Below are 13,552 nucleotides of genomic sequence, written 5' to 3'. Positions count from 1 at the left end.
TTTAAGCTCGGGTAACCGGCCGGAACGAATTCTATTGATCGAAGGTATGATACTGCGACCGGGACCTGCTATTGAAAACGTCGATTCCAACAAGGTAGGGACATGGCGTGACGAAGGAAGTCCAAAGGGTGTCCGAATCGGTAATCGGGTTCGAAGCACTGAGTCCCGCACGGGTTTAGACACGTCTTATAGCTATGCTCACAGACAAGATCACTCCCACGCGGTGCACTCGGTTGCCTAGAATCTGATCCTTCGTCTTGCTGTTCGTCATGAACTCAGGAATTTGATGCGTTTCCTGCGGGTCTTAGGTCTCTTTCTCATGCCGGGTAGTCTGTAGGATTTTGTGATGGTACAAACCGTCTTCGCCGACGGTAAAAGGTACGGTTTATTCAAAAAGACCATCTGTTGTTTGCGGGAAAACTTCCAAAAGCAGCAAGTCCCTATCGGTTTTCGCTCGCCTAGTCGGATGGTTGTGTCTTCTGGGCGGGAAGAGATGGATCCAACTAGGCATTAGTCTGAGATGAGTGAACGGTGCTTTCCCCAAAGCATTGCTCGGACATGTCCCATGGTAATTAATTCACTCGCCTAGGTTGGATGGTCGTGCCTTTGTTGGAAAGTCATGGATCTGCCTAGGCAATGGGTTTATCTGAGTTGGAGTGTGTCGCCCATGGACACTTATTCAGCCATGGTGATCCGACGAATTTTAAGATCGGTGAACCGGCCGGAACAAATTCTATCGATCGAAGGTATGATACTCCGACCGGGACCTGCAATAGAAAATGGCTGTTCCAACGAGGGAAGGACATTGTGGGGCAAAGGCTATAAATGGACAATTGGCAGTTGGGATTGTGTTCCGGTTTAGACATGTGCGTCATGGTGGTCAAGAATACCAACTTTGGGGCCTCCACATTCGATCGTACCTTGAGAATTTGCTGGGATGACTTCTTTTTTCTTCGCCTTGGTTTTTCTTCTTCATCTGAGCTACTCATTAGGCAATAGTCACAGTCACAGACGTCAAAGAATTTGTGACCTGTTTCGTCTGAGAATGCATAAATAGTGTCTCCGGCTGCATTAAATTTGTTTATTGGAACACCGGGCAAATATTACCTCAGGGGTTGTACTTCTTCGGCTGGAGAGATTGCATTTATCTCAGTGCAAAACGCTGGATGTCGTGGTTTTTCACCATTGTGTTGTTTGAAAGATATCTCGATTGCTCCGTCTTTTCTCTTAGATTGAATCGGTATGCTGCTTTCATGAAGCTTTTCGTAATTTGTCACCCAAGACTCTGGAAGTAATTTAACTAATTCTTCTCTAGGGATTTGCCTGGGGATATGGATGCATGATGGACTGTGTTGAGATTCTAGCTGTATAAGCAGTGCATCTCCTGTGTCTCGCGGGAGATTGAGGTTCATAGCATGGTTTTGGACCCTATACGCCATCTGATGGTGTAGTGTTGCTACATATGTGTTGCCAACTTGGGGAGCGCCTGTGATTTGTAGCTGGATTTGCATGTTTTGGAAGATTTGAGGGTCTTCAAGTGATATGTTGAAGTTTGGGTAGAGAGTGACAAATACCGTGCCTGCATTCAGGGTCGTCTGAATTGTGGCTATGCAAGCATGCTGGTATTCTCTGTATCTAGTGTCGAGTAGGGAAACTCTTGCCACGACGGGTAGGCCTTTTCTTCCATGCAGAGTTAACGCCAAGCGAATTGCTCCGTAGTGCAGGTGGGTATAGCCATGAGTCTTCCATTGTTGAACCATCCTGACCTACACAAGCATTTTTATCATTCAGCCTTTTTAACATTCATTAAGTTGTAACCATGTCGATCAACTGATGCTTATTCAAATAAATTGTTAAGCTAAGGGATGAGGTTATCAGATAAAGATGATCTCATTCAATACTTATGAGTAATGAAGCAAGGGATCTCTCTTTGAATGATCAAACTTTGGCAGAAAGCTAAAGGTAAAAAGCAACTGATGTATACAAGGGCAAGAACTCATCTCACCTCAATACCTAAGATGCCTCTAACCCAAAGTCTCACACTTCTCTCCTCACTCATGAACCTCACATTTTTCTTTTCACTCATTTTTTTTCTCTTACTAGGGGATTCACTTTTCATTTAAATACACTGGCATTGAGTTCTAAACTTTACACTTAGCCCTCTTTTGAATTGAACTCAACTCTAATAAGTGAAAACCTTGAACTTAACTTGAAATTATCCTGTGATGCATTGTTTGAATAAGCTTGTGGATACCGATATACATATTTGAGCTAGAATCCTGTTTTTACCTCTTCCTTAGCTCAAATAGCTGAGTCCGCATATGGATCAGTTTTCCTCACCCTGAACCCATCCTTCCTTCAAGCCAAATGTTTGTGTGTGATTGAAAGGCCATCTTGGATCAAACTTAGCAGAAAGTGTTAGGTTTAGAGCGAGAAGGGCAAGTCTCATTGAGTGCTAAGTTCCATCATCAAGGAGCTGAAAGATTTGGCAAGAACTTAGTGTGGGGGAATACTTGTTGGTGAGTGGAAAAAGGAGAGTGGTGAGAACTAGGGGATAGAAAAAGAAAAGAAATCAGTCTTGGAGTTTGAGTCAAAGAAAGTGAGCTCTAGTGTTTTGAAAAGAATGAGTCTAGCCTCTAAGTGAAAGGAAAAGAAAAGAAGCCAAAGAGCTCAAATGTTTTAAAAAGAAAGAAAAAGAGGATAGAGGTTACAAAAGAAAGTGAAAAACAGCTATGTAAGGTTTGAACTCCAAGACTTGAGTGTGAAAATAAAAAGTGAGTCCGCTAGTGAGAGGAAAATAAGTGTGGAAAGTGAGGTTCTTGAGAGAGTGAGCAAGTGAGAAAGCTTTGAGTAGAGTGTGGGGTGGGATGAGTCCTTGCCCTTGTATGTATAGGTTGCTTTTTACCTTTAGCATTCTGCCAAAGTTTGATCATTCATAGAGAGATCCCCTTGCTGCATTGAACCCACTCAGGCGCTGATGAGATCATTTTAGTCTCATAACCTCACCCTAGCTAAACTTTGCTTGTTTGAACATTGCATCATTTGATCCACTTGTTAAAAAGCTTAATGAATGTCAAAGAGTTGAGGAATAAAAACTTGTGGAGATTATTGTTGAGTTGATACATCCGAGTATGGTCTTGCATTGCATATTGAGAATGAATTTGAATTCTCTTAATGGTCACTTCTCTCTTTCAAAGGAAATATTAACTCCCTATGCATTCAACCTCTTTCTCTCATCTGTTCTTTTTGCTTGAGGACAAGCAAAGGACAAATGTGAGGGAGTTGATATGTTCATAATTTGCAGCATTTAGGTTGTATAATCCATTCCAAATCATGTTTTATTTCATGCATTGTAGGCCTTTAGGTGGTTTTTTAGGGCTTAGGGGTTGCATTAGGTCCCAATGAGTCTTTGCATGGTTTGGAGTGTTTATCAGGTGTATTTGGAGCTATTTGGAGCTGAAAAGGTGAAACCAGGAAAAGAAATGGTGATCAGAGCTTTAAAAATGGTGAAAACAGCCTTTTGGAGGTACTTGGCGCTGGCCTGTACTGCAGGAAGGTTTTTCTCGGCGATTTTCATGTACCTCGGGTGGATTTCTTGGCCAAAATACGTACTGGCCGTTCAAGTCTCTCGGCCAAAATTCCCGGGTGCAGATATATTTTCGAAATCGCGTCACCAGAAGGTCTTGCCGGCCGATTCAGTCTTCTTCTTTGGGGTCTTCAGCAAAGATCAAGATCTTTGAGTTTAGATTTCATAACAGCTGGAATCGATGAATTGGGAGCAGCGAGCTGAAAGATAAGCCCACCGGAAGACAGACCTATTTTGCATCCTTTCAGGAGCAACGCCAAGACGAGTTAAAGAATGCCGATCCGGGAAACCTTCCAGTCCGATTCAGCTTACAGGGCCTGCAGCAAAGTTGTATACCAGTGCATTTGGAAGTATTGGCTCGAATATCTTTGTCATTGCCTTTTGAAATAGCGATAGGGCCACCTTTAATCTAAATGGCATAACCTTCCATTGGAAATGATGGTCTGGAATGCAAAAACCTGTTTTAGGTCTATCCTCTGGTTTGATTCCCAATTGCCAGAATCCCGCTTTTAAGTCGAACTTTGAGAAGACTTGTGCTTGTGGGAGCCTTTGGAATAAGACTTCTCGCTTCAGTAATGGTAACTTGTCATCAGCAATGAAGTGATTGAGTGGCTGGTAATTGATGACTAACCTCAATTTTCCTCGGACTTGTTCTGCCCTTTTGTTGACGTAGAAAGTCTCGCATGCCTATGCTGAAGTTGTTTTTTCGATGAGACCTTCCTTTTGGAGTAGGTTTACTTCTTCAAGTGCCAGAGTATAATGATCTGGATTCATCCCTAGATGACTAGCCTTTGTGGGATTGATATCTTCATTTTTCTTGAATGGCAAAGATATGAAGAAGTCTGGATATTGCCATAGGGGTGAGGAACATTTGGTGAGGAATTCTGAGTGAGAACTGGCACAAGAGGTCTTGGTAATCTCTTCTTTGATGGGGTTCAGGAGTTCCATGGGGTAAAAGTGGGAAATGGTTGTCCATGGTAACAGGTGGTTTTTGTGTTTAAGGCTTTTTGGGTGCCAAGAGTATTCTTTTAAGGCTATGGAGGATATCAAATCCAAATATGAAGTCTTTTCTCGGAAGATCAGACCCATATACTTTAGATTTAACTATATATCCTGGGAATAATTGGATATGGATGGGCTTACTGATGAGGGAGATGTGGAATATCTGCCCATTGGCTGCTTTGAAGGCTACTGAACACCGATCCCAATGGGTTGATGGGAGTATATCTGGTTTGATGATTGAAGATGCCGCTCCCGTATCAAAGAAGGCTATCACCGATATAGGCTTATCGTATTTGGTAGGGAAGATGTAGATCTTGGCATTTGGAGCTGGTTGGGATAGATACGCCAAATCTGCTTCTTTTGACTCTTCAACCTTGCATGAGTCTAGGGTGTAGAGATCAAAAAGCATGAATTGGTCGTCAGCATCCTCTTCTTCTTCGGCTTCAGATTCTTCTGAGATTTATCATTATGCTCAATTCCCATTGCAAGGACTGTATCATCAGTTGGTTCATCATCAAGAGAGAAGATGGACTCGATGTCTGAGTCGTCAATGTCTTCCACTTGGGCTAGATATCCAAGGAGATTATCCCTCTTCTTCTTATTTGGACGCTGTTTTGCATAATGTCCTTTGTTTTTGCAGATGTAGCATCTGTCAGATTTCTTGTAGCCTCTTTGTTTCTTTCTCCTGAAGAATTTCCATTTCTTTCCACCAGATAGCTTGGGATACCTCTTTTCCCATTTGTTTCTTGATTTTTTCTCCTGTTTATAGCTCGTAGAACATCCACACCTTTTTTTTTTGCATTTGATGGAGAGTTCTGGGCGGTCACATGCTCTTCCAAGTAGTGTTCCTTGTTCTTGCAGCTGTTTGAAGAACTTTTGGTGGTTGCATAGCTTCTCGAGGGCTGCAAGAGAGATCTGGTATATTTCTCCCAAAGAAGCTTGACTTAGAGTCATATTCTTTAGGGATAATATTCGAGAGGTCTCATTCCCAAGAGGCTCTGGAAGTTGGTTTAAGTACGCCTGCTTGTGATTGACATCGTCAATTCCATTTAGTGCATATAATCTTTTTGACATCCTCTCATAGTGCTTCTCCAGATCTTTTCTTTTGAAAGAGCAGCATCTCATGCTCATATATTCTTCTCTTGCTTGGATTGTATAGTGATCCCACATGCCAAGGAATTCGTTGTGGATATGTTCAATCACGGTGTCCACCGAATGAGATTGGCGGATCTGTAGCTCTCTGTAATCTCCAAGGCTGGTCCACCACTGTCTGAGACGACCATGGAATTTGGAGATTAGCTTGTCTATTACTGTAGGGAGAGTAGCTCCTGGGTTGAGCAGTTGTTCGGTCAGCCATGCAAGCATCTCGTAAATTTTGTCTCTCCATTTTGATGGGGGAACATTGTCGAAAGAGAAACCACTGTGTGAGTCAGTGTGGCTTCTTGGATTCCAGTCTGGTGGAGTTTGAGGCCTCTGTGGTTCTCTTCTGTCTTCAGATATGTTTCCTCCATCGCTTTCCATATCTTCTTCTTCTACAGTTGGTTCGGCCATCATGAAGTTTGGGATTATGAACTCCTCGTCTGAACTTTCTTGTAGCGTCATCAGGCTTTTCACAGAACTTTGTTGCTTTGGTGGTTTTGTTTGCTCCGCCATTTGTTCAAGAAATAAAGAGATTGGATTTTTGGCGTGTTCCACCATAAACTCTGCTTCAATCTTTTCAGGTGCAGTAGTCTTTGTGTTTTCTAGCGCAGAAATCTTCGGAGTTTCTTTAGGAACAGCTGGGTGTTTCTTTTTTGTAGGACGTTGCTCTTTGATTCTTGTTGGTAGGAAGGAGGATGATCCAAAGATACTTGGGTCATGGGAAAAGGAGAGAGGTTTTGTTTGGGTCATGGCTGGTGGAGAATATATAGGATAGGGTGTGAAGAGATTATATGGCATTGGGGTCTGTGTTTTGGGCTGGTTTTGTAATGATTGTAATTGGGCTTTAAGGGATCTTAGCTCTGACTCCTTTTGGTACATGAGTGGGGAAGTTGTGAAAACAGTAGTCGCCAGGTGTAAGAGTTCTTGGTGAAGAGAACTTATCCTTTTGTTGATTTCTTTGATTGAAAGGTCTAGGATAGATACCTTTCTGTCGATTTGGCTCAAGAGATGGTTTTGGACCATAAAGTTTTTTGATTGCCAATTTAAAGTTGCTTCTGCAGCACTAACTTGTTTTGCCGCTGCATCTGGATTTTTAACGTTCGTATTTCTGATTTTCCATGAGCTCCTGATGTTACCTTCTTCAAATTCTCGTGTTGGAAATGTTGGCTCTTGAGAGGAAGAAGAACCGAACATATAACATGTGCGGACATCTTCATTCTTAGGGGTTGGTGGAGTTGATCTGTTTGAATACAAGACATAGTATTCAAACTCTTTCCCCGTAGGTTCTTCAAGAATACCAACTTTGGGGCCTCCACATTCGTATCGTTCCTTGAGAATTTGCTGGGATGACTTCTTTTTTCTTCGCCTTGGTTTTTCTTCTTCATCTGAGCTACTCATTAGGCAATAGTCACAGTCACAGACGTCAAAGACTTTGTGACCTGTTTTGTCTGAGAATGCATAAATAGGGTCTCCGGCTGCATTAAATTTGTTTATTGGAACACCGGGCAAATATTGCCTCAGGGGTTGTACTTCTTCGGCTGGAGAGATTGCATTTATCTCAGTGCAAAACCCTGGCTGCCGTGGTTTTTCACCATCCAGTTGTTTGAAAGATATCTCGATTGCTCCGTCTTTTCTCTTGTAGATAAAAGACTCCACGGATTGAATCGGTACGCTGCTTTCATGAAGCTTTTCGTAATTTGTCACCCAAGACTCTGGAAGTAATTTAACTAATTCTTCTCTAGGGATTTGCCTGGGGATATGGATGCATGATGGACTGTGTTAAGATTCTAGCTGTATAAGCAGTGCATCTCCTGTGTCTCACGGGAGACTGAGGTCCATAGCATGGTTTTGGACCCTATACGCCATCTGATGGTGGAGTGTTGCTACATATGTGTTGCCAACTTGGGTAGCGCCTGTGATTTGTAGCTAGATTTGCATGTTTTGGAAGATTTGAGGGTCTTCAAGTGATATGTTGAAGTTTGGGTAGAGAGTGACAATTACCGTGCCTGCATTCAGGGTCGTCTGAATTGTGGCTACGCAAGCATGCTGGTATTCTCTGTATCTAGTGTCGAGTAGGGCAACTCTTGCCACGATGGGTAGGCCTTTTCTTCCATGCAGAGTTAACGCCAACCAAATTGCTCCGTAGTGTTGGTGGGTATAGCCATGAGTCTTCCATTGGTGAACCATCCTGACCTACGCAAGCATTCTTATCATCCAGCCTTTTTAACATTCCTTAAGTTGTAACCATGTCGATCAACTGATGCTTATTCAAATAAATTGTTTGGCTAAGGGATGAGGTTATCAGATAAAGATGATCTCATTCAATACTTATGAGTAATGAAGCAAGGGATCACTCTTTGATGATCAAACTTTGGCAGAAGGCTAAAGGTAAAAAGCAACTGATGCATACAAGGGGAAGAACCCATCTCACCTCAATACCTAAGATGCCTCTAAACCAAAGTCTCACACTTTTCTCCTCACTCATGAACCTTACATTTCTCTTTTCACCCATTTTTTTTCTCTTACTAGGGGATTCACTTTTCATTTACAAACACTAGCATTGAGTTCTAAACTTTACACTTAGCTCTCTTTCCCTTAGCATTTTCCAGCCTCTCTTCTTATCTCTTTGGACACCTGAGCCTTTTGGCTTCTTTTCTTTCTTTCTTTTCACTTATAGGCTGTACTTTCCTTTTTAAAACACCAGAGTATACTTTCTTTTTCTTTAAGCATTTGCATTTGTAGTTCATGCACTTGTGATGGTGTAAGAGGTGCTAAACTAAATTTTCTTTTGTTATGCATAAGAGTATACATATTAGTCCTAGCATCATGCTTAGTTTCTATTATATAATTGCCATGGCCTACCTAACAATAAATGACCAGCTTGCATAGGAACTACATCGCATAAAACTTGATATTGATATTTTCCTATGCTAAATGGAATGGTGACTTGATCGGTAATCTTAAGCTCTACCTTATCATCGAGCCATCTCAGCCAATAGAGCCGTGGATGTTTAGTTCTCTCAAGGCCTAGCTTATCAACCATGTGAGCACTTGCAACATTAGTACAAGACCCACCATCAATAATTAGGTTACATACATTCCCTTTTATAGTGCAACGGCTATGAAAGATGTTCTCTCTTTGTATGGTCTCGGCTGGCTCAACCATTACACTTAGTACACGTCTAGTGACAAGGAGCTCTCCTGTGTCTGGATAAGCTATGTCACTATACTCATCGTCTTGATGTTATTGAACATCAGCTTCATCGTGTGACTCATAGTTTCCAGCCTCGGTCATGAGCATCACTCGGTTGTTTGGGCACTCGCGAGACATATAACCTCTTCCCCTGCATTTGAAACAAGTAATATCTCTTGCACGCTGAGGGTTATTGATCTTACCTGCCTCTTGCCTGGTGTCTTTGCTTGTTTCAATTGCCTCGCCTTTGAAGCGTGAATCAATCTCCACCCTTTTGCCTTTGTCGAGTGGTTTGTTGAAGTTGGAGTTCCAAGTGGTTTGTGGCTTGCTTTTGGTGTTGGTGATCTTCTTCTTGATTGATATGTTCATAATTTGCAGCATTTAGGTTGTATAATCCATTCCAAATCATGTTTTATTTCATGCATTTTAGGCCTTTAGGTGTTTTTTAGGGCTTAGGGGCGGCATTAGGTCCCAATGAGTCTTTGCATGGTTTGGAGTGTTTATCAGGTGTATTTGGAGCTATTTGGAGCTGAAAAGGTGAAACCAGGAAAAGAAATGGTGATCAGAGCTTTAAAATTAGTGAAAACAGCTTTTTGAAGGTTCATGGCGCTGGCCTGTACCGCAGGAAGCTTTTTCTCGGCAATTTTCATGTACCGCGGGTGGATTTCTCGGCCAAAATACGTACCGGCCGTTCAAGTCTCTCGGCCAAAATTCCTGGGTGCAGATACATTTCCGAAATCGCGTCACCAGAAGGTCTTGCCGGCCGATTCAGTCTTTGGGGTCTTCAGGAAAGATCAAGATAATTGAGTTTAAATTTCATAACAGCTGGAATCGATGAATGTGGAGCAGCGATCTGAAAGATAAGCCCACCGGAAGACAGACATATTTCGCATCCTTTCCGGAGCAACTCCGGGAAACCTTCCAGTCTGATTCAGCTTACAAGGCCTGCAGCAAAGATGGAGATGATCGAGTCACGGTCCCATAACAGGTCGAATCATTGGATTTGGAATCGTAAGATGAGAGTTAAGCTCACCCGAAGACACACCTGTCTCGCGACAGTTTCAAGACCGATCCGATGAGTCACAAAGATTGCGTGGGACGATGCCTTTCCAGTCTGATTCAGTTGCCGGGGACTTCATCAAGATTCAAGGTCTTTGAGTGCTCTTTCCAGAACTTCTAAGATCATACAGTTTGGAGCTGTGCTGAAAGATACCGTCTCCGGAGTGAACCACTGGTCCAAGAGCTTTTTTTTATCGTTTCAATGTGCTGCAGAGATGAGCCGTCCAGGGAACCTTCCACTTCCCAAGCTCTGAAGGTTTCTTCACCAAAGTTCGAGATATTTGAGTTCTCTTTCCACTGAAGTTGGAATCATGACATTTGAATCCATATCCTGGAAGTTACGCTCCCCTGAATTCAAAGTGGTTCGAGTGCAACTTAGGCATGCGAGATTGTCGAGCAGAGAACAGAACCACAGAAAGACTCGCGGTTTACACCGACTTGGGCCTGCGACTTGGGACTAAAGATGACCAAATCGCACACATATTCTCTCCATAATGCGTCCAGGTTCTGCGAGTTGAAGATAAGGAAGCCTGAACAGCACAAACACTCGCTGTTTACACCTAGATAGTCATGCGGCTGGGGCTGAAGGATTTAAGGTGCACAAAGCTGTTTCTATGGTTGTGCGACTTGGGCCTGCGACTTGGGACTAAAAAAGGACCAACTCGCACACATATTATCTCAAGAATGCGTCTTGGTTGTGCGAGTTGAAGAGAAGAAAGCCTGAACAGTACAAACACTCGCAGTTTACACCTATATAGGCATGCGGCTGGGACTGAAGGATTTAAGGTGCACAAGGCTGTTTCTATAGCTGTGCGACTTGGACCTGCGACTTGGGAAGCACCTGACCCATGAGACATGACCCATTTGAAGCCGGGTCAGTACCCAGTTTGTCCTGGGCTGACCCGGTCCGCAAGAGACACTATATATGCTTTTTAGGGTTTTTTCCAAGACTTAAGCTTTATTCTCTCTTGTTTTCTTTGCCTCTTTAGTGTAAAAACGAGTTTGATCAAGAGATATCTAGCAGATTTAATCATCTTAAAGCTGTTTCTTATCATTTCTTCATCTCATCTTGACTTCTAATCATGATCGACATCACCTCTTGCAAAGAAAATGGTGTGTTCATCATGATTAGTGAGTAGTCTCTCTTTAAGAATCTTGGTGTGTAGATTTAGGGTGCTTAGATGTATATTAATTATTGTTTAAGCTTAGATTCTCTTCTCCTTTCCTTAGTTAGCTGATCCGTATGCTAGATCTCTCATTATAAGCTTGATCTAGAACTTAGGCATTTCTCCACCACAAGGTGTTTGATGAAATGCCTGAATGAGCTAACTGAAGGGTTTATGCCTTTTTCATCATGGGAATGATTGTTAAATGCATGAATGACATATTAGAACTGTTTCTTAATGCTCATTGATTCATATTTCACAAATGATGATTTGGTTTGAAAATGGATTAGTGTAGAGGTTAATGCCTTCATGAGAGGATTAATCTAGATTAGAGTTCTAAGTTTATTGGATAAGAGATCATGTGATTGCTTGCTATGTCTTACTGTAGAAGATTCAGTCATTCTTTGTTAAAGATTGTTAGGTCACTAATTAGGCTTGAAACATTATGCTTGTTGATTGCTTGGTTATCTCTAATAGTTGTTAGACTTGATTAAGTGATTTGCAAAGAGATTTCTGTCATGAGAGTGGATTAATCTGATTAAGAAGCCTAGACTAAAGAGTAGCAAGTGTTGCATTGTTGTTTAGTATCATTAGTTTGCATTGAAAGCACCCTAATCAATGATCACACATAGAGGCTTATCTTCCATCATTTGCTTAAGCACCATCATCTTGTTTTGTTGCCTTGTTTAGTTCATTAATCATTGCTTTTCTTGTTTCTTGTTTTATGCTTTCTTGTTACTTTGTTACTTTGTTCACACCAAAACTCATCTTTGATCACTTGACTTAAGAGTTTATCACATAAACTAGTGTTTGGCAACCACACTTATGGAGTGATACCCTTTATGCTGCAACAGCTAAGGGATTGATAACCCTTATTAAGGCCTTGAAAACCTTAGTTACCAACTGGCGCCATTGCCATATTGTGTGGGGATTGTTAGCATTAGTTTCTGATATAGTTTTTGAGATCAAGTTTCATTGTTTTACTGATCACCTTTCAAGTTCTGTCTTTGTTTTCAGGTTTATGATCACAAGAAGACAAGCAAAAACACAAAGAGAAAGAGCACTTCACTTGGAAAGGTTAGGAATGATGGATCAGCTAGTTGGGAATGAGCATCAGGCTCAAGAAGCTGATCACGGTCAAAGAGCTGGTAATGGGATTGGAATTCAAGTTCAACAGGATCAGGTCCATCAGGGACATGCTCAGGGTAATCAGAACCAAGACCGACCTCAAGTTAACCAGCCACAACCCTTCCCCAACCCACCCATACGTCATCAGCCACCACCAGCCTTTGTTGGTGAGAATGACCGAGCTTATGCACACCAGTATGGAGCAGGAATCCGGCCACCTCCTGTGCAGAACAACAACTTTGAAGTAAAAGCTTCTTTGATCAGTATGGTGCAGAATCAGAAGTTCCATGGCTTACCTATTGAGGATCCCTTGGAGCACCTAGATCAGTTTGACAGAGTTTGTGATCTCACAAAGATCAATGGGGTATCTGAAGACATCTTCAAACTGAGATTGTTTCCATTCAGCTTAGGAGATAAGGCACATCAGTGGGAAAAGAATCTCCCAAGAGGATCCATCCAAACATGGGAGCAGTGCAAGCTTGCCTTTCTATCCAAGTTCTTTTCAAGCTCAAGGACTGCCAAACTAAGAAACCAGATTTCAGGTTTCACTCAGCAGTCTAATGAAACTTTTGGAGAAGCTTTGGACAGGTTTAGAAGCTACACAAATCAGTGTCCACATCATGGCCTTTTAGAAGCCTCTCTCCTTAGCACTTTGTATAGAGGAGCTGTCCCCAAGATCACGAATCAGTTTGACACAGCATCAAATTGGAATTTTTTGGCAAAAGAAATCAATGCAGCTATGGAAATTGTTGAGAACTTAGCCATGAGCCAAGAAACCTATGGGGAAGATTATGATAGAAGCTATAGAGGAGAGGATTCTGGTAGAAACCAAGGGCTGGAAGAGAAGATCAAAGCGCTGAATATCAAGCTTGACAAAGCCCTAGCTGCAACTCAAAAGCCTATAAATTATGGGATTGAGGAGAAGGGATGTTTCACCAATATCAATGAAGAGGGTCTTACTCAAGTGGAGCTGCACTTCATTGGGAATCAAAAAAAGTTTAATGGTTACAACAACTTCAACAAACACCAGAACTTGTCCTGTATGAGCAACAATGTGGCCAACCCCCAAGACCAAGTATACCCCCCTCAAGGCTTTGTTCAACAGAATCAGTACCAAAGTAAAAACCAAAGTCAACAGGGTTTTCAGCAACCAGCGGTTCAGAATCAAGGGAACAGCTTCACAAATCAAGTCAGCCTGCAGCCAAAGGCTCGTCCTCCTGGCTTTGGCCCACCACATGTTCAACAAACTCCTAATTTCAATGTTGTTCTCCAACAGCT

The 13,552-nt window shown here is 42.2% G+C and overlaps 1 non-coding gene and 1 pseudogene across 1 annotated transcript; both read right to left on the bottom strand.

The window, feature by feature from the left end:
• LOC112087258 overlaps positions 1-1,749 on the bottom strand; it is a 7,276-nt pseudogene extending 5,527 nt beyond the window's left edge.
• An 11,045-nt stretch (positions 1,750-12,794) lies between these two features.
• On the bottom strand, positions 12,795-12,901 carry LOC112087431. The gene has a single exon (XR_002900112.1). It is a non-coding gene; the product is annotated as a small nucleolar RNA R71 (small nucleolar RNA).
• Positions 12,902-13,552: the final 651 nt, after the last annotated feature.

Source organism: Eutrema salsugineum, unplaced genomic scaffold (assembly GCF_000478725.1).
Source record: "Eutrema salsugineum unplaced genomic scaffold, Eutsalg1_0 scaffold_18, whole genome shotgun sequence".
Lineage (NCBI taxonomy): Eukaryota > Viridiplantae > Streptophyta > Magnoliopsida > Brassicales > Brassicaceae > Eutrema > Eutrema salsugineum.
The sequence above is the reverse complement of the archived record's forward strand: the minus strand, read 5'-3'. Positions and strand labels throughout refer to the sequence as shown.